The sequence below is a fragment of the Bos taurus genome, chromosome 9, assembly GCF_002263795.3.
Source record: "Bos taurus isolate L1 Dominette 01449 registration number 42190680 breed Hereford chromosome 9, ARS-UCD2.0, whole genome shotgun sequence".
In the NCBI taxonomy this organism is placed as follows: domain Eukaryota; kingdom Metazoa; phylum Chordata; class Mammalia; order Artiodactyla; family Bovidae; genus Bos; species Bos taurus.
In genome coordinates, this window is record NC_037336.1 from 91039941 (window position 1) to 91060740 (window position 20800).

Sequence of the window (20800 nt, forward strand, 5' to 3'; positions counted from 1 at the left end):
AAGAGTCGGACACGACTGAGCGACTGAGCACAACACAGCACACGTACCTCAACAAAGCTGGTTTTTTTTTCTTTCCTAACATCCGAGTATGAAATTAGTGTCCATAAATTTAAGAAACGGAAAGAAGGCCAGTGTAGCTAGGAACAGAATGAGTGAGAGGGAATTAAAAGGCAAAATCAGAGGTAAGTGGGGCCAGACCACATGTGTCTTTATAGGCTCAGTCAGTTGTGTGAAATACATTCAAATGGAGGATTATAAACAGAGCAGTAACATGATCTCATTTATGTGAAATGCTCCTTGAGCCTTTTCCAGGATACAGTATAGTTGGAATCATATAGCATGTAATCTCAGATTGGCTTCTTTCACTTACTAAAATTCACTTCAGAAGCCTCAATGTCTTTTCATGACTTGATAGCTCATTTCTTTTCAGCATCAAATAATATTCCATTATCTGGATGAACCATAGTTTATGCATCCATTCCCCTGTTAAAGACATCTTAGTTGATTCCAAGTTTTGGCAATTGTGAATAAAGTTGCTATAAACATGTATTGAGGTTTTTACATGGATATAAGTTTTCAACTCCTTCAGGTAAAATCCAAGGAGTGCAACTGAAGGATAATATGATACGAATATTTCAGTTTAGTAAGAGACTGACAAACTGACTTCCAAAACTGGCTGTCCATATTTTGCATTCTCATCGGCAATGTATGAGAATTCCTGTTGCTCCAGATCCTCACAGGTATTTGGTGTTGGCAGTGCTTTGGGATTTTGACCATTCAGATGGATGTGTAGACGTATCTCCCTGTCTTAATTTGCATTTCCCTAACAAGATAAGATGTTGAGTATCTTCATACACATTTGTCATCTGTATCTTTGGTAAGGTATATGTTCAGATATTTTGCTAATTTTTTAATCACATTGTTTGTTTTCTACTTGTTGAATTTTAAGAGTTCCTTGTATATATGGGGTTGTAGTACTTTATCAGATATGCCTTTTGTAAATATTTTCCCCAAGTCAGTGGCTTGTGTTATTCTCTGACAATGATTATATTTTAATGTAACTCATTTGATACTGATTATGCCTTCCGTCCACTAAATCTAGCTCTGCTCTGCTCTGCTAAGTCGCTTCAGTCATGTCCGATTCTGTGCGACCCCATAGACGGCAGCCCACCAGGCTTCCCCGTCCCTGGGATTCTCCAGGCAAGAACACTGAGTGGGTTGCCATTTCCTTCTCCAAGGAATGAAAGTGAAAAGTGAAAGTGAAGTCACTCAGTCGTGTCCGACTCTAGCAACCCCATGGACTGCAGCCTACCAGGCTCCTCCATGGGATTTTCCAGGCAAAAGTACTGGAGTGGGTTGCCATTGCCTTCTAGGTGTATATAGAAAAATGAATAACATAAAAATCAAAATATTACCAGAAACACAAAATAACAAAATATGCTAAGATGTACTGTTTTCTAAGAAATAGCTTTTATTCATATATATACTGAAGAAAGATCAGAAATCCAGTGAGACTCTTGGAAAATCAGTGCAATTTGTTAGTAAGTCAGACTTTTCAGGTAATTGTAGGCATCCCCAGAATCATGGAGCACAAAATAACAGAAAGATAGAAAGCATGGAAATGGAATTATACAATACTGTTTGATATTTTGTTCCCTGCAATCATCCTATTTGGCATTTAAAAATTACGAAAAATTTTCCTAATGTCTTCCTAATGAAGATGAATTGTTTTGTTTTATTTTCATGGGGAAAATGCAGGAAATCAGTTTAAATAAACATCTTTGTTAATTCTTATTTATGTAGCTGAAAATGTTAAAGAAAAGAAATAAACATTTCCAGTCTTAGATATGGTCAATAATGTCAAAATCTTGCTTATCAGGTCATCTTCCTCATATACTTTTATATGTTGGGCATTTTCCATAATAACAATGTTAATTTTTTTTAATAAATGTTTGGAACTTCCCTGGTGACTTAGATGGTAAAGAATCTACCTACAATGCAGGAGAGCTGGGTTTGATCCCTGGGTCATGAAGATCCCTGTGGAAAAGAATGGCTACCCAGTCCAGTATTCTTGCCTGGAGAACTCCATGGACAGGGGAGCCTGGAGGGCTAAAGTCCATGGGGTCACAAAGTCCATATGCTAAAATTTAGCAATATGACTTAGTCAACTGAGTAGCTGTGTGGAAAACATCTTAAAAAGCTGTTTCACCAATGTAACTTTCAGGTAAATAAAAATTTTGAATGCATAAAATAAAATAACAAAACTATTAAAAGTAGGTATAGGAGAATTTATTTCCTTCTGGAGATGAGAAAGTTTTTCTAAACAATACACAAAACCCAGATTCCAAAAAGATTAGTGAATGTGATGACATAAAAGTTTTTTTCTGCACAGAAAAAAATAACATGCAAAGTCAAAAGACAAATGATCAACTGGGAAAAATATTTCAACACATGTGACAATGAGCTCATTCTTTTAATGTAAAAAGACCTCTTACAAATCAGTTATAAAAGACCATTAAACCAATAGAAAAATTAAAAAAGAACTTAGAGGCGGTTCATAGAAAACAAGCACGAAAGCTTTGCAACAAATAAAAAGACAACCTCAATCATAAAGAAATGAAAAGCAAAATGGAAATGTTATATGAATGCTCAGTTATTGGAAAGCAATTCTTAAAATATACGTCATTAAGAGTATTTAAGTGAAAAAAGTTTAAGATGTAGCATGATCTATGTAGTACACCTCTATCCGTGCTAAATAACTAAATACATATCTATATGCATTGGAGAAGGCAATGGCACCCCACTCCAGAACTCTTGCCTGGAAAATCCCATGGACAGAGGAGCCTGGTAGGCTGCAGTCCATGGGGTCTCGAAGAGTCGGACACGACTGAGCGACTTCACTTTCACTTTCCACTTTCATGCATTGGAGAAGGAAATGGCAACCCACTCAGTGTTCTTGCCTGGAGAATCCCAGGGATGGCGGAGCCTGGTGGGCTGCCGTCTATGGGGTCGCAGAGTCGGACACGACTGAAGCGACTTAGTAGTAGTATATGCATATCTATATATACACATATATGCATTATGCTTAAATACTTTCCATATGTATTGAAATACATCTGTATGTTCTATATGCATAGAATATTCTAGAACAATGTATAAACTGGTGACGGTGGTTGCTTTTATAGTGGAAGCCTGGAAATCCAGTGTGAGTAGTAAATATAACTTTCCATCCTGTGTGCTTTATATAAAGTCTAAATTTTTAAATGGATGTCTGTATTACCTTTTCAGTGAAAAATAACTAGTTGATTTAAAAAAGCTAAATTAATACATTCAACAGATATTTCTTTGTGTCAGTCACTGTTCAAATGCTAAGAATATAGGTGATGGAAAACCAACATAAATCTCTGTCCCCAGCTCTAACATGGTCCCGAGGGGAGAACCATAAAAGTCTCTAATGAATTCTGTTCAGTCGTTATTTTTTGACAGCAACTTCACAAATGTTTTCTTTGGATATGTGCCCTTCTCAATGTAAGGGAATATACTGAGTCTTACATACAATAGTATCTATAGAAACGCATTCCGTGGAACTGACACAATTGTCATCATCATAATTTGGATAGGCTTTGTCAAGTTAGAAGAAACAAGAAGAGATACATGATTCATACCTCCATATGTATTTATACCATTTTAGAACTTCATTGTGGAGAAGGAAATGGCAACCCACTCCAGTATTCTTGCCTGGAGAATCCCAGGGACAGAGGAGCCTGGTGGGCTGCCGTCTATGGGGTCGCACAGAGTCGGGCACAACTGAAGCAACTTAGCAGCTGCAGCAAAACTTCATTGTCCTTGGAGCAAAACATTTCTAACCTCTGTTTTACAATTTATCTATTGAGAGTGTAGAAGCCTCTCACTCCCTTATTGCTTATTATTCATTATTTTAGAATTCAAACCTAAACTATGTCACGAAGATTCAGGACTAAAAGCATCCCAAAGACTTTTACTATCATTCATACACACAAAATTTTCACCAGTGGCCTAAGTTTTCATTTCCATTGTATCTCTATGTCTTTTTCTCTAGATATAGAACAACTATGCCAACAAAATGTAAAATTACAGCTGTTAAGAATTTGCTTCACTTATTAAAAATGTATATTTTAGTTAAAGGATGGAGTAGCTAAAGACCAATATTCTAAAATATAGTGGATGAGCACAAGGCTTGCTCAGTGTTTGGTCATAAAGGGATTTCTTGGCCAATAAACTGGAAAAAGCTGCATATTAAGTTTCCCCACAATTAAAAATTTTCCCCACGTTGGAGAGTAACAGCACCTGTTAGCAAATTAGTCCTCTAAAAAAATTCTTCAAGGAAGAATTGTGCTTAACTCTGAGCCTCTGTTTCTTTCTTTCTTCTCTATGTTAATAAATAGATTTCCTGCCATCAGAGGAAATTATCATCTGTTCTCAAAGCAGGACACGTTTCCATTTTTAATCGTTGCTTTCCTCTCAGCAAACTCTGGGGTACTTCCTGGCCCTAGGAAGTCATGTTGTCATATTTCTTATTAGCTCACAGCTACTTCCAGCCTCTATTGGTAAGAATTACAGCATAACATACCTCTGTCACAAGGAGCTCACTCTTGGTCCCCTGGTAAGAAGAAAGTGAAGACTGAACATGTGTGTGCTTAAAACAACTGAAATTCAATACTACCTACCAGATTATTTCCTCTTAAGGATAATCCTCTCTGAGAGAGCACAGGAATAACCAATAACAACAAATGCAATCTCTCTTTTTTTTAAGCATGGAACAAAAGAGATCCAGTTCAAACCACTTCCTCAAAATAAAATAGGATGGGAAACAACCTTCCTGTTAACAGAATACCAATGGGACTTTTAAAATTACAGCCTCTCTTTCAGCTAACACTTTGCCCAAGAAAGTTTTATTGGATTAAATGTTAAAACGAATCCAAGAATTTTCTCTTACAAGTATGTTCAGACATGGATCCAAGCCTTCCAAAGTTCTGTTAGCTCTTGACTTTTATTGTTACGCCTTGCTTTCAAAGCTTCCTGGACTGAAACAGTCTACCAGCTAAAGGTGAACCTTAATGAAAGAATTCTTTGTTTCCTTTTTTTTTTTAAAGGCGATGTTGTCACCAACAAAATCCCGCTACAATTTCCTTAATTCACATGCAGAACAAACACGGGCTTCCCAGATGGTGCTAGTGACAAAGAATCCGCCTGCCAGTGCAGGAGACATAAGAGAAGTTGGTTTGATCCTTGGGTCGGAAAGATCCCCTGGAGGAGAAAAATGGCAAGCCACTCCACCTGGAGAAACCCATGGAAGGCTGCAGTCCATAGGGTGGCAAAGAGTCGGGCATGACTGAAGCGACTTAGCAAGCACGCAGGACGTACGTGACTGAAAAATCAGGGACCATGACATTTTCATACTTTATGAGGCAGACACTTGACCTAACATTTGATAACTTTTTATGAGGCAAATTCACCTTCTGGTGAAAGCCTGTGAGTGACAAATATTTATCTGAGAATCTAAGCTTATCAAGAAGCTAAAACTGGTCATTTTGTTTAAGGGTGTGCTTAAGAACTTTTTGATTAAAAAAAAAAACACCTTGAAAACTTTGAAGAGATTTCTCTCCCTTGGCAAACAGAACTGGAGACTCAAGTATTTTGTCTCCAGTTCTGCTTGAATTGCCACGTCTTCTCTGCCAGCTGGGCGCCCTCCCCCAGCCCCATCTGTGCAGCTTGCTAAATCACTGAGGAAACCACTAGGCACAAAGTCAGCACAAATAACCCTCCGAGCCCAAGAGAAGCTGTCACTTAATAAGAGAGCCCGAGGACAGAAAGGGAGATTGGGTAGGGGCTCTGTTAAAAAAAAAAAAAAAAAAGCACATTACAAGGTAAAGAAAAATTATCAGTAAAGATCTGTGTAATCAGGAGGTTTCCCCCAAAACCTTACAACATCTCCATGTTCACCTGATCTTGAAGCAGGTCTGGTGGGGGGTGCCCTGGAGGGGATCATGATTGGAAAGACTTGAAAGAAATTTCTTCTAATGAAAAAGCCAGCATTAGCTGCTGCCCTGTGGAAATACAGGCTTGTCTCTCATCCAAAGTGCCCAAACCCAGATCGACTTCCTTTTCCGACGGCCTTTGGAGTGTTACTGAAACTCAAGTCATGGGTTGGCTCCTCAAATGAGCCAGTTTGCTTAGATGTCTTATCAGTCACAGACTCAACCTTAGTGCCTTGTACAGGCACAGCCTTGAGAGAGATGAGGATTAGGAGAGAGGAAGGATGAAATGAGGGAAATCTACCATCTTCACACACACAGAACAATACCGCATTGTACTGAAAAACATTTTAAATCAGAAAAAACGCTGAACGAATCTTCAAGAATAAATGCTGCAGTCTTTGTTGCCGGGCAGTTGACATTTAGAGGGTCTAGACTAAGTGTTTATCAGCTTGAAGTTGTGGGACAGATGAGCCAAACGGTTTGGCAACCAAAACTAGCTCCCAGTCGGAACCGGCTAATTCACACAATGGCACTGTAACTCATAACGACTGAAAGACTTTTCCTTTCCAAGAATGTGTTCATGTTAACCCAGATTTAACAGTGGAGAGTCTGGGAGTCAGGAAACCTAAGCAGTGAACTGAGCGTTACCTCTAACGAGCTGCTCACACTTGAGAAATCACAAAAGCTCTTTGGACCTCCATTCCCTATCCATAAAGTGATCAATGGAGACCAAATGGAGTCCACGGTCCCTCTGAGCCAAAATAGGTTTGGTGTCTGATCCTATGCAGTAGGCACTGACATCAGGCCTCCAACACAGGTGGGGAGAGGCCTTCCGAAACATTCAATATAAGCTAAGGATACTTGCTCAATGGGATGACCCAGGCTAGGACACAGTGAGGAGCAGAAGATAATTAGGCTTGAAATCAAACTTTACCTAAATGATAAATCAGTAGAGACAACTGACTGATAAAGCAATAGGATGCTCCAGAGGCAGAAACATCCTATAAGAAGCAGTAGACTAGATTAGAGCCTCAGTTCAGTTCAGTTCAGTTCAGTCGTTCAGTCGTGTCCAACTCTTCGCAACCTTGGACAAGTCACTTCACCATTCTGAGCCTCAGTTTCCTCCATGGGTCCATTACTATCTTCCCTGCACACAGCACAAAGTCGATCTAAGAAAATGTGCACAAGCACCCTTGGGTGATTGTAGACATCATAGCTCAGAGGTTCCACATGAAGAGGCATTTAGGATTTAGAAGGAGGTCTCCTTCCCAAAAAATAAAACAAAAACAAACAAAAGGGTGGAAGAACATTTTTTGAGTAAACAGCTTCCAACTTTCCCACTTATAAAATATGGACACTGAAATGTCAATCGGTGAAACTTCAGTGACTCAGACGGTAAAGAATCTGCCTGCAATTCAGGAGACTCATGTTTGAGCCCTGGGTCGAGAAGATCCCCTGGAGACGGGAATGTGTCTACCCACTCCAGTATTCTTGCCTGGAGAATTCCATGGACAGAGGAGTCTGACATGGCTATATAGTCCATGGGGTCACAAAGAAGTCAGACAGAACTGAGTGACTCTCTCACTTTCACTTCACTTTACTTTCGCTAGGCTCTCCAAGAGAACAGGGAGCAGACTGTTCACTGGAAATGATGGCATGATAAAAAAGATTGCTAAACCCAAGTCTTTGTCATATTTACTCAAAGCCCCAGACCACGCAAGGCATTCAAGGAAGCAAAAAAGTCAGAGACTCTCTGCTTTATACCAGGAAGCAGGACACATTCTGAGAGGCAAGGCGATTGGTAGGGTTCAGCAGAGGGATTAGTCCAATATGCCCAGCTAATCCTGAAAAAGAGGCCCAGAAACCTGGGAGTAAGGGTAAAGAAAAAAAATAGGGCACAGCCAAGATTTCCTGGGGGCTACTGATTGGGTGAACAGGTAGAGGAAAAGAAGACAGTGTTTCTTGCATGAATAACTAAGAAGAGAAGTCTAGGAAGAGAAGTTTTAGACAACAAAGCTACCTTGTCCTAGAAAATATCAATACAAGTGTGATTCGACAAAGCAAAATTAACCCCTAAATGAGGGGGGAAGAGAGCTTAATGATTTTTAAAAATTATACCCAACCAAGTTTATTTGTTTTGATCAGCTCTCCATGAACTCTCAAAAGAATATAAGAACAACCAGAGAATATTGAGCATTCAATTCTAAACACATGTAATGTAATAGAAATATAATTTTAATATGTCAGAGTATAGTTGTATCTCTTTTTTTTTTCAAATACACACACATATAAAGAAAAAGGACAAAGTATTGAAATTTTTGCACCAAAATGTTAACTATGTTTAGTTCAATATGGTAGGAAAATGGGAAATATTTATCTTTTCCTTGTTTATTTGCATTTTGACAATCAAGATGCATTATATGTATGCTAAAAAAATAAGTATTTTAAAAACAAGCAGTAAATAGCATGATAGTTGATAATATAAATTTAGCATGAGGTTGAATGCAAAGTATTTGCCTAAAGAAATCTTTTATACTATCCTTTTATCTAATTTGGTATTTACAAATCTTTTTTTCTCAAGAACTTCTTCTGGTCTTATAATAAATAGAAACCATGAAAGGAGACTATTCAAACACACCTCAAAATCCTGCCTGCCTAACTTTTAATGTCTATTTTGTTCCCCTTTCCAATTTGAATGAGGCTTTGTCCCAAGCCTCCTCAGCTATGATCTGGAAATGTCTTTAGAAATAAGATATTCCTCAGCACTTGGGCAAATCGGTGACAAGCACTCCTGACATTATATTCTTCACCCAAACAAGCATCCTCTGGCCTAAATGGAGTTCGATGACATATACTCCAGCCTGGGGATGAGAGGAGAGGGCAAGAAGCACAAATCAGCCTTATCTAAAAATAAGAAATCTCGTGGCATCCTTTTCCCTCTTCCCTCAAGGCAGCCATATGTTAAATTCTGGTGCCAGAATCAAAGGTTGGGCTTTGTTGGGGTTGGGCTCCCGCCTACACTACTTTCTGCGTGACCTTGAGCCAAGTTCTTAAACTCTCTGAACCTGTTTCTTCATCAGGTGAAGGGGAGGTAGCACTTTCCAGAGTGATTCGATTGAGAAAATTAGACAAGGATTATACTGCCTTTAACACCTTCCCTGGGAGGCAGCAAGTACACGTTAACTCTTAGTGATAACAGTAGTGCCAATCACACAGCTGGGAACGTGGGAACCAATGCAGCCTGCCTGAGAAACAGCAGTTGGAAACAAGGAGCCCTCACGAACCCTATTTTCTGGCTTCACTCCAAAGCTCACCTCAGTGGCGCTCACTGCCCAGGAAGTTCTAAACACTGTAGAGGAGACCTCACTGGCCAGGGGCTTCCATCCATTGGCAAAAGGCCCAGGTCCATGGTAAGAAACATGAGGCTGTGGGGAACAGACGGCAATGCTCAGTATCTGAACTCCATCCGGGACTGAGAGGAGACTCTTGCTAACCCACACCCAACATAGATCACAGAGGAGTAAGTGTTTAATGCAAAGTGGAAACGACCCCACGTCTAGGACTCTGCTGCTCCCAGGAACACCAAACTGAAAAGCAAGTCCCTTCCGAAGGAATAGCTGAGCCTTGCTTGCTCTGCTCACTTACTCCGCTAAGTGGTCTGGGATCTCTCTCCTCTTGATGGCTTCTCAGGACAGGATAGCTGGGGATCTGATGTTCTTGTCAAGGCAACTGATCTGTACTTCACTCTGGAATGCTGGTGAGCGTCCACAAAATAAATTGTGCCTACTGCGTACCTCCAACCCTGCCCGACAATTCCCTCTAAGTCCCTGTTGCCTACGCAAAAAAGGTTCCAGTTGGTTAATCAAGTTGAAAATTCAAGTCCAGGGAGCTCAGTGGCTTGTGTTCCAGGGTGAAATGCAGCTTGAGCTGGAAAATCCTGGCCAAGTTTCACCAAGAGAGTTCAAGTTCAGAGCCTTCTCTTTGACAGAATGGCTGTAGTTGACTCTAACCAGGGAAAGATAATGTTAATTCACATGATGATAAGGGAACTTACAAGATGATCATGTCTGTTCTCTTGCAGTAAAACCCCTGGAAAACATGAGATATCCAAAAGGCTCTTGGTGAATGTTAAATATTCAAACATGGCCTTTTCATCATATTATATGATTAATATTTACATTCATGAGTGAGAACAATTCTTTGCCTATTTTATCAGGATCATAAGAGAGGCTTGGATTCATGGTTCAACAAGGAATCAGCAAATAAGGCCTTTGGCGTAATTTGCCTTAGGCTTTTAACAGGTAGAAAGAACAAAGTTGTTATAACTGACCTGTACTTCAAGTGAATGAATTAAATGTTCCTGGCACAACCATTAGTTTGCTAAACTTGCAGAAGTTTCAAGAAGTTGATGAGGTAACATGTAGTCATCAGACCAGAAAAACTAGTGCAAACATCCCCCATATGGCTTTATCCTCTGAGTTATCCGAACAGAATAATCACAAACAAGTAGCTTCGTAACCATAAAAAGCATGGTTTTCATGTTCCCAGTCATTTTCTCAGTTTTTTTTAAAAGAATAAAAGGTCTCCTCTTTCAAACATGACTTAGTATAGCCAAGTGTCTTCTGGGTGAGAAGTGACACCTTACACCGAATTATATTCTGTGGGAGTGGATAATGTTAAATTGAGACTCCTGGGAAGAATTTTGAGCTGTCTCCATTTCTTTCCTTTTTTCTGAGAGGTCTTGTATTTTCCTATTTTAGATATGTTTGGTATCGATATAAAAATTTGTCTATAAATGGTTAAATGTTCTACTCCTAGGTAATATTAGAGATTAGTACACCAAACTCCTAAGGAAGTTTTTCCCTTCGTGAAAGTCAGGGGAAAAAAAGAAATTCTAATTTGTTCAATGTGAAAGAATCTAACCAGCCACAAATTTCCATTGAGCATTTTGAAAGAAATTACCTAAAATTAATAACAAGTCTAAAGAAAATTGATTGTTAATAAATTAAGAGGAGGAACAAAAAGGTATTTTTAGTTTTGAATAGATTAAATGAACTAGCCAACCTACAGTAATGTTTTCCTGCTATAAGAATGTTGTCCTGCTAGGGATAATTATGGTAATCGGGATTAGGGTAATTTAAACTGGACTGACTGAAAAGAGGAAGTAAGAGATTCTTAAGTTGCAGAAAAACCCAAGAATATACTTAAAACCCTGGCTGTTTATGCTGCCATTAAAACAGCTATGCGATACCAAACTAATTTTATGTGTGAAAGTGAAGTCGCTCAGTCGTGCCCGACTCTTTGCAACCCCATGGATAGCCTGCACCAAGCTCCTCCGTCCATGGGATTTTCAAGGCAAGAAGTACTGGAGTGGGTTGCCATTTCCTTCTCTAGGGAATCTTCCCAACCCAGGGATCAAACCCAGGTCTCTCACATTGTAGACAGACACTTTACCGTCTGAGCCACCAGGGAAGTCCTTATGTATCAAAGGGATCAACAATCATAGATGAAAGAACTAAAATGACCCAACGTCGATGACTTGGGAAGTCTCTCTTCGCTATATGTTTAGATTGAAGTCTTGAGTTTTTATGTCTGGACCAAAACACCATCACATCGCATCATTTTCCAGTTCAGAATATTTGAACTTTTCTTTCACTGTACAGCTTGAGGAAATAAACATCCTCTCAAACGGACACTCATGTTCCATATCTAGTAGATGACCACAACAGTATAATAATCTGGAATCCCCAACTAGACTCAACTCATGAAAGGAGGCTCTTTTACAGATTTCACAATAGCCTAATTTCCATTCTGTTAATGTGTCCCATTGTTCAGTGTCTGTATTCATTCCCATTCAGTGATGAAGTGGATCTACTGTTTGAGGCCCAGTGCCACCGGTTAAAGTCAGAGAAATGAGTCATGCTGGATTTGGCCCCTCGAAGCACTTGCCAGCAATTAGATGAGTTTATGACTCTTACTCTTTACTCCCTTTAGTTTCCTAGGGCTATAGTTACAAAAGACCACAAGCTGAGTGGCTTAAAACAACAGAAACTTGCTCTCTCATAACCCTGGAGACCAGATGTCTGAAATCAAGGTGTCATCAAGGCCACACTCACCATAAAACCCACAGGGGAAAATTCCTCCTCACCTTCCCCAAGGCATCTGGAGGGCTGGCCATTCCTTGGTGACCACTGGCTTGCAGCTACACTCGGATCTCTGTCTGCCTCATCACATGGCTTTCTCCCAAGCTACCTCTGGCTTCACAAGGCTTTCTTCTTACAAGGACATCAGTCTGCTTGGATCTGGGCTCCTTTCATTATGACTTTAACTTAATTACATCCACAACTCCTCCATTTCCAAATATGACCACACTCTGAGGTACTGGAGGTTAGAATTTTAGCAGGTTTTTTCCCTTGGGGGAGGAGGCACAGTTTAACTCATAACACCCACTACTATCTTTCATCCAATCCTCTTTTGCCTGTAAAGCTCTTATATATCAACTGAGTCTCTACATGGTAAGATAATAAAATCTGAGCCAAGACAGAAGGCCCCATTGGTTTATAATGTTTTCATTTGCTTCAAAGCATTTCCACTTAATTGCATTTGGTCCACACAACAAAACTGGATAGGTATTTTTATCTCAGGTTTTATGGATGAGAAAACTAAAGTGCAGAGAAGTTAAAGGCCTTGCTTGGTAGCACACAACCTTTGTACTGCCACAGGCAGAATACTCAGGCCTCCTAACCTCTTCATCTGTGCTGTTCCCACTAATAAACAAGGCCTAACATGTAGTATCATCACTATGGGTGCACTGACACTCAACAAAGAAACTGGATTTTTCAAATTAAATAGGACATTGTTACAAAAGAGCAACAGGAGGGACGCTTGTGATGGTCAAGGGTTATGTCTCTTGACTGAAGTCACAGACTATCCAAGGATGGTTCTGAAAGTCATGAAGCCCACTGGATCTCCAGACTCCTTTGGTTCCATTTGGTTGAGAAGTACTCCCTACGTAATCCTTTCAGTTCAGTTCAGTCACTCAGTCATGTTTGACTCTTTGCAAACCCATGAATCATAGCATGCCAGGCCTCCCTGTCTTTCACCAATTCCTGGAGTTTACCCAAACTCATGTCCACTGAGTCAGTGATGCCATCCAGCCATCTCATCCTCTGTCGTCCCCTTCTCCTCCTGCCCCCAGTCCCTCTTTTTCAATGAGTCAACTCTTCGCATGAGGTGGCCAAAGTATTGGAGTTTCAGCTTCAGCATCAGTCCTCCCAATGAACACCCAAGACTGATCTCCTTTAGGATGGACTGGTTGGATCTCCTTGCAGTCCAAGGGACTCGCAAGAGTCTTCTCCAACACCACAGTTCAAAAGCATCAATTCTTTGGCACTCAGCTTTCTTCACAGTCCAGCTCTCACATCCATACATGACCACTGGAAAAATCATAGCCTTGACTAGACGGACCTTTGTGGCAAAGTAACCCTTTAGGTCAGCCTAATGGCAACCCACTGCAGTATTCTTGCCATGGACAAAGGAGGCTGGTGGGCTGCCATCCATGGGGTCGCAAGAGTCGGACATGACTCGGCAACTAAACACAACCACCAAGAAGTAGCTACATTGACAACCACATACATGCAGTCAGGTCAGGACACAGGGAGTGCCCTCACCAAAAAGAAAAATTCTTTTCCATTAACTCTTCAACCAAGAAATAGAAAGGAATGTCAGTTAAGGAGATTTCAAAGCAGGAAGTGAATCTGCTCATACTCCTCCTTGGTCTCCCAATTCTTGGCCTCAGTTCACTACTTATATAAGAAAATATTGAATGCAAATGAAATCAATGCAATGTCATGTACACTGGTAGTTAGGCCACAGGCTCAGAAATGCACAAAGATCTGGGCTTGAATCCTGTCTCCGTACCTGCCTAGCTGAGTGCTTTTAGGGTATTTTAACTCTTGAAGCTTCAACTTCATGGACATAACAGCAGTGCTCTTAGTATTTCCCAGGACTGTTTTGAAAAGAGATTGCTTTGACAATTGTTCATGTGAAAATAAATGTGTTGATTACAGTGCCTTGTTCGACAATATCTTTGGTTTGTATTCAATATCTTGTATCCAATATCTTTGGAGTTGTATTCAACTCCACACATGAACATTCAGTAAATGCTATGGACCATCTGTTCCAAAGCCTACCACGTTGCTACTTCTAGTTCAATTTGCACTGCATACTGACTGGGTTTCCCTGGGTTTTACAACTGGGCAGAAGGTTCACTGTTTGGTTTAGTTCTTTCATCCCTAATCTAAATTTCAGTTTTTGCTAAAGAAGTGGTCATTTTTTATTCAGAAATTTTTTAAGAGTTCTTCCATACTCTAGCAATTTGGGATGAGTTTAAACTTGTTAACTTTTCACATTTCAATGCCTTCTATTTCAACTCCCATGTCAGCTTAAGAAATCTGTTTTTTGCTGATATTTGTAGGTGTTTTTTTTTTTTTTTTGCCTCTTTGTCTGCCAATAATCTCTCACTTGATCATTTCTAACACAAGGACAGGAGATTTGTTCCAGTGCCTATAAGCCAAAATAAATGATTTTGGTTAAGTCTCTGATAAGGGCCTCCTCCACAGTGACCGGTCAGTACTGAGTGGGATGGCCAAGATCCTAAGAAGAAATATTTGCTACTCTACAAAAATATTTTTCTGATCTCTCCCCAGGTATACCAAAATGAAAAAGACATGTCAATATTCCCTTAAAAATAAGTTACTCTTATGACAGCAGATATAAACTTAATTTAGAACTATCCAACTGACTGTTGAACTTGCTAGAATGTTAGCCAATACAGCTTCAGAGGCAGTTATAAATCATCTAGAGAAAATAGCCTTTTTTCATGTTATTCCAGGAACCAAGTAGACTAGTCAGCCCCAGAGGGGATCTGGTTCACTATTCTCACTTTAGAGCTGTCACACAATTCTGCACCAGACTTAATCTCAAAGGGAATTCCCAATGAAGATTAAATATGTCAATTCAACTGCAAGGAACCACAAAGTTTAGCACACTATAACTAAAAACTACTTAGTGGAAGATTAAGAGAGTTAAAATTGCGTTGATTTTTTTAACTCCATATTTATTTTGTTTTCAGATTATTAGGGTAGTCTCAATATGCTTCACTAATGAAAAATTTGAAAAAAAAATAGAAAAGCTTGAAGACAAATAAAACTATCATCAGCTATAAACCAAATTGGTGGTGGTGGTGCAGTCCCTAAGTATGTCTGACTCTTCTGACCCCATGGACTGTAGCCTGCCAGGCTTCTCTGACCATGGGATTCTCCAGGCAAGAATACTGGAGTGGGTTGCCATTTCCTTCTCCAGGGGATCTTCCTGACCCAAGAATCAAACCTGGGTCTCCTGCATTGCAGGCAAATTCTTTACTGACTGAGCTATGAGGGAAGCCCATAAACCAAATTAATTACATGTTAATGCATTAACATATTTACCTCAGTCTTAGTGTTTTACTTAGCTGAAAGTTGTTTCTTCTTTTTATTAATTTAACCTTAGTATATCACAATATTTCAAGAACATCATTTTATTGATGGTCTTTTTAATACACTATCATGTATTTAACAATCTTGAAAACTAAGCATATAAAATTTATTTTTAATCAATAATTCATGAATCATGCTTATTTTATGAAATTTCAGTCCAGTTCAGTTCAGTCGCTCAGTCATGTCCGACTCTTTGCAACCCCATGAATCATAGCACGCCAGACCTCCCTGTCCATCACCAACTCCTGGAGTTGACTCAAACTCATGTCTATCGAGTCAGTGATGCCATCCAGCCATCTCATCCTCTGTAGTCCCCTTCTCCTCCTGCCCCCAATCTCTCCAAGCATTAAAGTCCTTTCCAATGAGTCAACTCTTCTCATGAGGTTGCCAAAGTACTGGAGTTTCAGCTTTAGCATCAGTCCTCCCAATGAACACCCAGGACTGATCTCCTTTAGGATGGACTGGTTGGATCTCCTTGCAGTCCCAGGGACTCTCAAGAGTCTTCTCCAACACCACAGTTCAAAAGCATCAATTCTTCAGCACTCAGCCTTCTTCACAGTCCAACTCTCACATCCATACATGACCACTGGAAAAATCATAGCCTTGACTAGACGGACCTTTGTTGGCAAAGTAATATCCCTGCTTTTCAATATGCTATATAGGTTGGTCATAACTTTCCTTTCAAGGAGTAAGCGTCTTTTAATTTCATGGGTGCAATCACCATCTGCAGTGATGTTGGAGCCCAGAAAAATAAAGTCTGACACTGTATCCAGTTTCCCCATCTATTTCTCATGAAGTGATGGGACCAGATGCCATGATCTTCGTTTTCTGAATGTTGAGCTTTAAGCCAACTTTTTCACTCTCCTCTTTCACTTTCATCAAGAGGCTTTTTAGTTCCTCTTCACTTTCTGCCATAAGGGTGGTGTCATCTGCATATCTGAGATTATTGATATTTCTCCTGGCAACCTTGATTCCAGCTTGTGCTTCTTCCAGCCCAGCGTTTCTCATTATGTACTCTGCATATAAGTTAAACAAGCAGGGTAACAATATACAGCCTTGATGTACTCCTTTTCCTATTTGGAACCAGTCTGTTGTTCCATGTCCAGATCTAACTGTTGCTTCCTGACCTGCATATAGGTTTCTCAAGAGGCAGGTCAGGTGCATAAAGTATTGGTCAAAATTCTACAGGCCAGGCTTCAGCAGTACATGAACCATGAATTTCCAGATGTTCAAGCTGGTTTTAGAAAAGGCAGAGGAACCAGAGATCAAATTGCCAACATCCATTGGATCATGGAAAAAGCAAGAGAGTTCCAGAAAATCATCTATTTCTGATTTATTGACTATACCAAAGCCTTTGACTGTGTGGACCACAATAAACTGTGGAAAATTCTGAAAGAGATAGGAATACCAGACCACCTGACCTGCCTCTTGAGAAACCTATATGAATGTAAAAAACAACACAAAATTAAAAAAAGATAAATTGGTGATTAAATTTGTAAGTGTGACCATAGAGTTTTAAAAACTGAAGAAAATTTGTTGGCAATTGCCATTTGGTAAAGATCTATGCAATGGCAGGCACCATGCAACTGCATTTCTAATCCTTACATGACAGCACAAAAAGCTCATTTTATTATAATTATCACTTTGAAGGTTCAGAGGTCATAGAGCTAGTACGTGGTGGATACAGACTATGAACAGATGTGTCTAATCCCCAAACTGTTTCCCGACTACATCACACTACCCGCCATCATCACCTCCACTTCACGACTTCTTCCACCGCCACCTCCATCACCACCACTATCATCTCTACCATCACATCTATGGATCTTTACCGTCACCTTCACCAACACCGCTCTCCACTATCACCACTTTCAACACCATTTCCACCACCAGCTCTATCACGTCCTCTACCATTCCCTCCATGACCACCTCGACCATCTCCACCACCACCTCCAGGATCCACCACAACCTCCAGGATCTCCACCACCACCTCCAGCATCTCCACCACCACCTCCAGGATCTCCACCACCACATCCAGGATCTCCACCACCACCTCCAGTATCCACCACCACCTCCACCATCTCCACCACCACCTCCAGCATCCACCACAACCTCCAGTATCCACCACCACCTCCAGGACCTCCATCACCACCTCCAGCATCTCCACCACCACATCCAGTACCTCCATCACCACCTCCAGTATCCACCACCACCTCCACCATCTCCACCACCACCTCAAGTATCCACCACCACCTCCAATACCTCCACCACCACCTCCAGTAACCACCACCACCTCCAGTATCCACCACCACCTCCACCATCTCCACCACCACCTCCACTATCTCCACCACCTCCAGTATCCACCACCACCTCCAGTACCTCCATCACCACCTCCAGTATCCACCACCACCTCCAGTATCTCCACCACCACCTCCAATACCTCCATCACCACCTCCAGTATCCACCACCACCTCCAGCATCTCCACTACAACCTCCAGCATCTCCACCACCTCCACCCTCTCCACCACCACCTCCATATCTCCACCACCACCTCCAGGATCTCCACCACTACCTCCACCATCTCCACCATCACCTCCAGGATCCACCACGACCTCAACCATCATCTCTACCGGCAGCTCAGACTCTACATCCTCACCACCTTCCCCATCACCACTTCCGCCCCCCTCTACACCTCTACACAGGCCACCATAACGCCACTCTTAAGGTTTCTTATCATGTCTTTTCTATATACCCTTTCTTCTCTTCCCACCTTCATATTCTCCTCTCCTGCTTCACTCTGACCTTTTCCAACCTGGACTTCCTTACGTGCCTGAGTCATAGAGATAAGGCAAACACTGCCAGACCACACTCATTTTGTGAATAAGCCCAATCATTCATTCATTGCACAAACACTGACTGAGAGCCTAGTATGGGACAGGCACTGTTCCGAGCACTGAAGAGTCCAGTAATTCTTCCATTTGTACGATTTTCTTCAATACCAAAGAGCTTATAGGATTTTCTTCACTCTCATACACCATTTACCCATTAAACTTGCTTGAGTTCCCAACTCATTCTGCCTGGCCTCCACAGCAGGTGGAAAGCAGAAGTGAACTGCTCAAAAAGGATACGCGAGTAAAAAGGAAAGTCAGGCAATAGTCATGAAGTAACTTCTTATCACTTATTGCCACAGCAAGCCACCACAGGAAAGAACTTCCTATTTCCATACTGCTTAACGCAGCTTGCCTGTAAGAGTTCACACATGGACTATCTTCAGAAAAGACACTTGATATATAAAGAGAGGAGAGAGACGTTTAAAAATAAAGAATATGTATACCAACAAATATACAAACTGAAGTCCTTTTTCTTCTCACTTGCATGATGTGCGCAGAAGGAAACCCATGTTCTTTCTGTTTCTATTTCCAAGTCAAATTTTAATTAGCTGTAGAGGAATCCGAGTCTGTGTATGACTATACAATGCCTAAGAACACACAGGCCCCTACATACTAATAAATTCCACTACTACAGTCAGCAATGCCTTGGTGGCTTATAATCCTGTCTCTTACAATTAAGTTTCTTTCACACATTCACAAGCAAAGAAAACCAAACGTTCCAGACGTCCTGGGTAAAAACCTCTGAACCAACATTACCTAATTTCCCATTTCATACAGAGATATCTTATCAAGCCTGTGACTTTTTATCTAAAAGTAAAATCCCCTCCAGCGGTCTGCATACAAAGGAGGATTCTCTACAAAGAACACACCTTCTCAAAAGAGGGTGGCCACAGAGTGTTTTCCCAGATGAATTCCTCAGGACCCACACACATGCCAAACTGTTCCTCTAAATCAAACCCGTGGTCTGCAGTCCCAGCAGTTATCAATACAACATCCACTACAGAAATAGAAGAGAGGAGAGTTCACAGTTCTCTCCTTCAAGACTCTAAAAGTGTCTGTAGCACTGGACTTCCCAACAGCAAGTTTATGAAAAGCTGAGCAAACATGACATCCCAAGAGTCACATCTTACTCACAGCTCACTATTTTAAAGAGAGTGCCAGAGTATCCATTGCTTCACCATCTTGAGATGCCAAGCAATGACTTTATAAGTCAGCCAAGGAGTGGTTTTACTTACATGCAATAAAAAGAGAGTAAATCCAAGTACCAGCTCTTTATCCCTGATTTCAGAAAATTCATAATACTCTGAGGTCAAGGTTGAGGATTCCTCCGTATGCAGCCACAGCTGGGGCAGCTCCACAAGACGACCATTAGAAGCTGGCCAGAGAATAAAGCTCTTTCAAAAGAAGAGGAAGTGTCATCTCTAACTTCCCCAATCTCATTGTTCTTCCTTCTTATTGTTAATAAGCCTTCCTTGATTCCAAAACACAGGACACAATTCATGTAAATTAGTTACATCTCCTCTGTCAGACTCCATTGATCACTAAACACTATTCAGTATGTTCATTTCCAGGCCACACGTGGGAAACATTACATCATTTTGCATTCTCATTTTGGAGGCAAAGATGTTTATTTGCAGGCGAGGGTGGGGTGGGGTGGGGTGAGGTCATTTGCAGAGCTGTTCCTGGTGGGTTTAGTTGAAATGCTGCTTTTTTATCATCAACCTCTTTTAGGCTCAATGTTCTTTTGCATTTCCCTTCTTTCTCACCTCATAGTGTTCATATTACTCCTAAATAGATGACACAGATAAATGTGCAAAAAGTATCTTATGTTAAAAATAAGTCAGCCTGTCTTTCTCCTGCAGCATAATTAATAGATTCTCTAACTTTAAAACTTATATTTCACGTGCTCGAAAAGGAAAATGACGGGAAAATTAGGGAGACCTGAACTCACCATCAATAAATGTCTGCCCTCTGACTTCTCTTTTTCAATAGCAGCATCTTGTCTCCTTAAACCTTCTTGAGGAAAGAACATGATCTCACTGTACTTATGGTCCACTTGCAACAAAAGGAATCAAGTCATTTGAAACAGGCTCATGACCATGCAGTTTCCCAAAATGTGGTCACTAGATCCTTAGCACATGTACTAGTTATCTATCGCTGTGCAACGGACGATCCCAGCACTAGGCTGAAAACAACAGACACCTATTACGTCTTAGTTTCTGAGTGCCGGGAATCTGGACCCAGCCTAGCTGGAGTCTCCACAAGGTTACAGCCAAGGAGTCAGCAGAGACTGTAATTATCTCAAGGAAAAGAAACGCCTCCAAACTCACCCACATGATTGTTGGTTCGATTCAGT

General features: G+C 40.8%; 1 protein-coding gene across 10 annotated transcripts in view; it reads right to left on the reverse strand.

The window, feature by feature from the left end:
• Positions 1 to 19832, reverse strand: part of IPCEF1 (interaction protein for cytohesin exchange factors 1) — a 167893-nt gene extending 148061 nt beyond the window's left edge. For 5 of the 10 annotated variants that reach the window (XM_010808704.4, XM_005211067.5, XM_059889960.1 and 2 more), the window contains exons 1-3: positions 19680 to 19832; positions 9663 to 10022; positions 9332 to 9442 (exon numbers count right to left, since the gene is read on the reverse strand). The gene's annotated coding sequence lies outside the window, so the exon portion shown is untranslated. Of the gene's footprint in view, positions 1 to 9331; positions 9443 to 9662; positions 10107 to 19679 lie in introns of all 10 variants that reach the window. The other 5 variants (XM_059889958.1, XM_024997091.2, XM_059889957.1 and 2 more) reach the window with 3 other exon arrangements.
• Between the last annotated feature and the right edge of the window lie 968 nt (positions 19833 to 20800).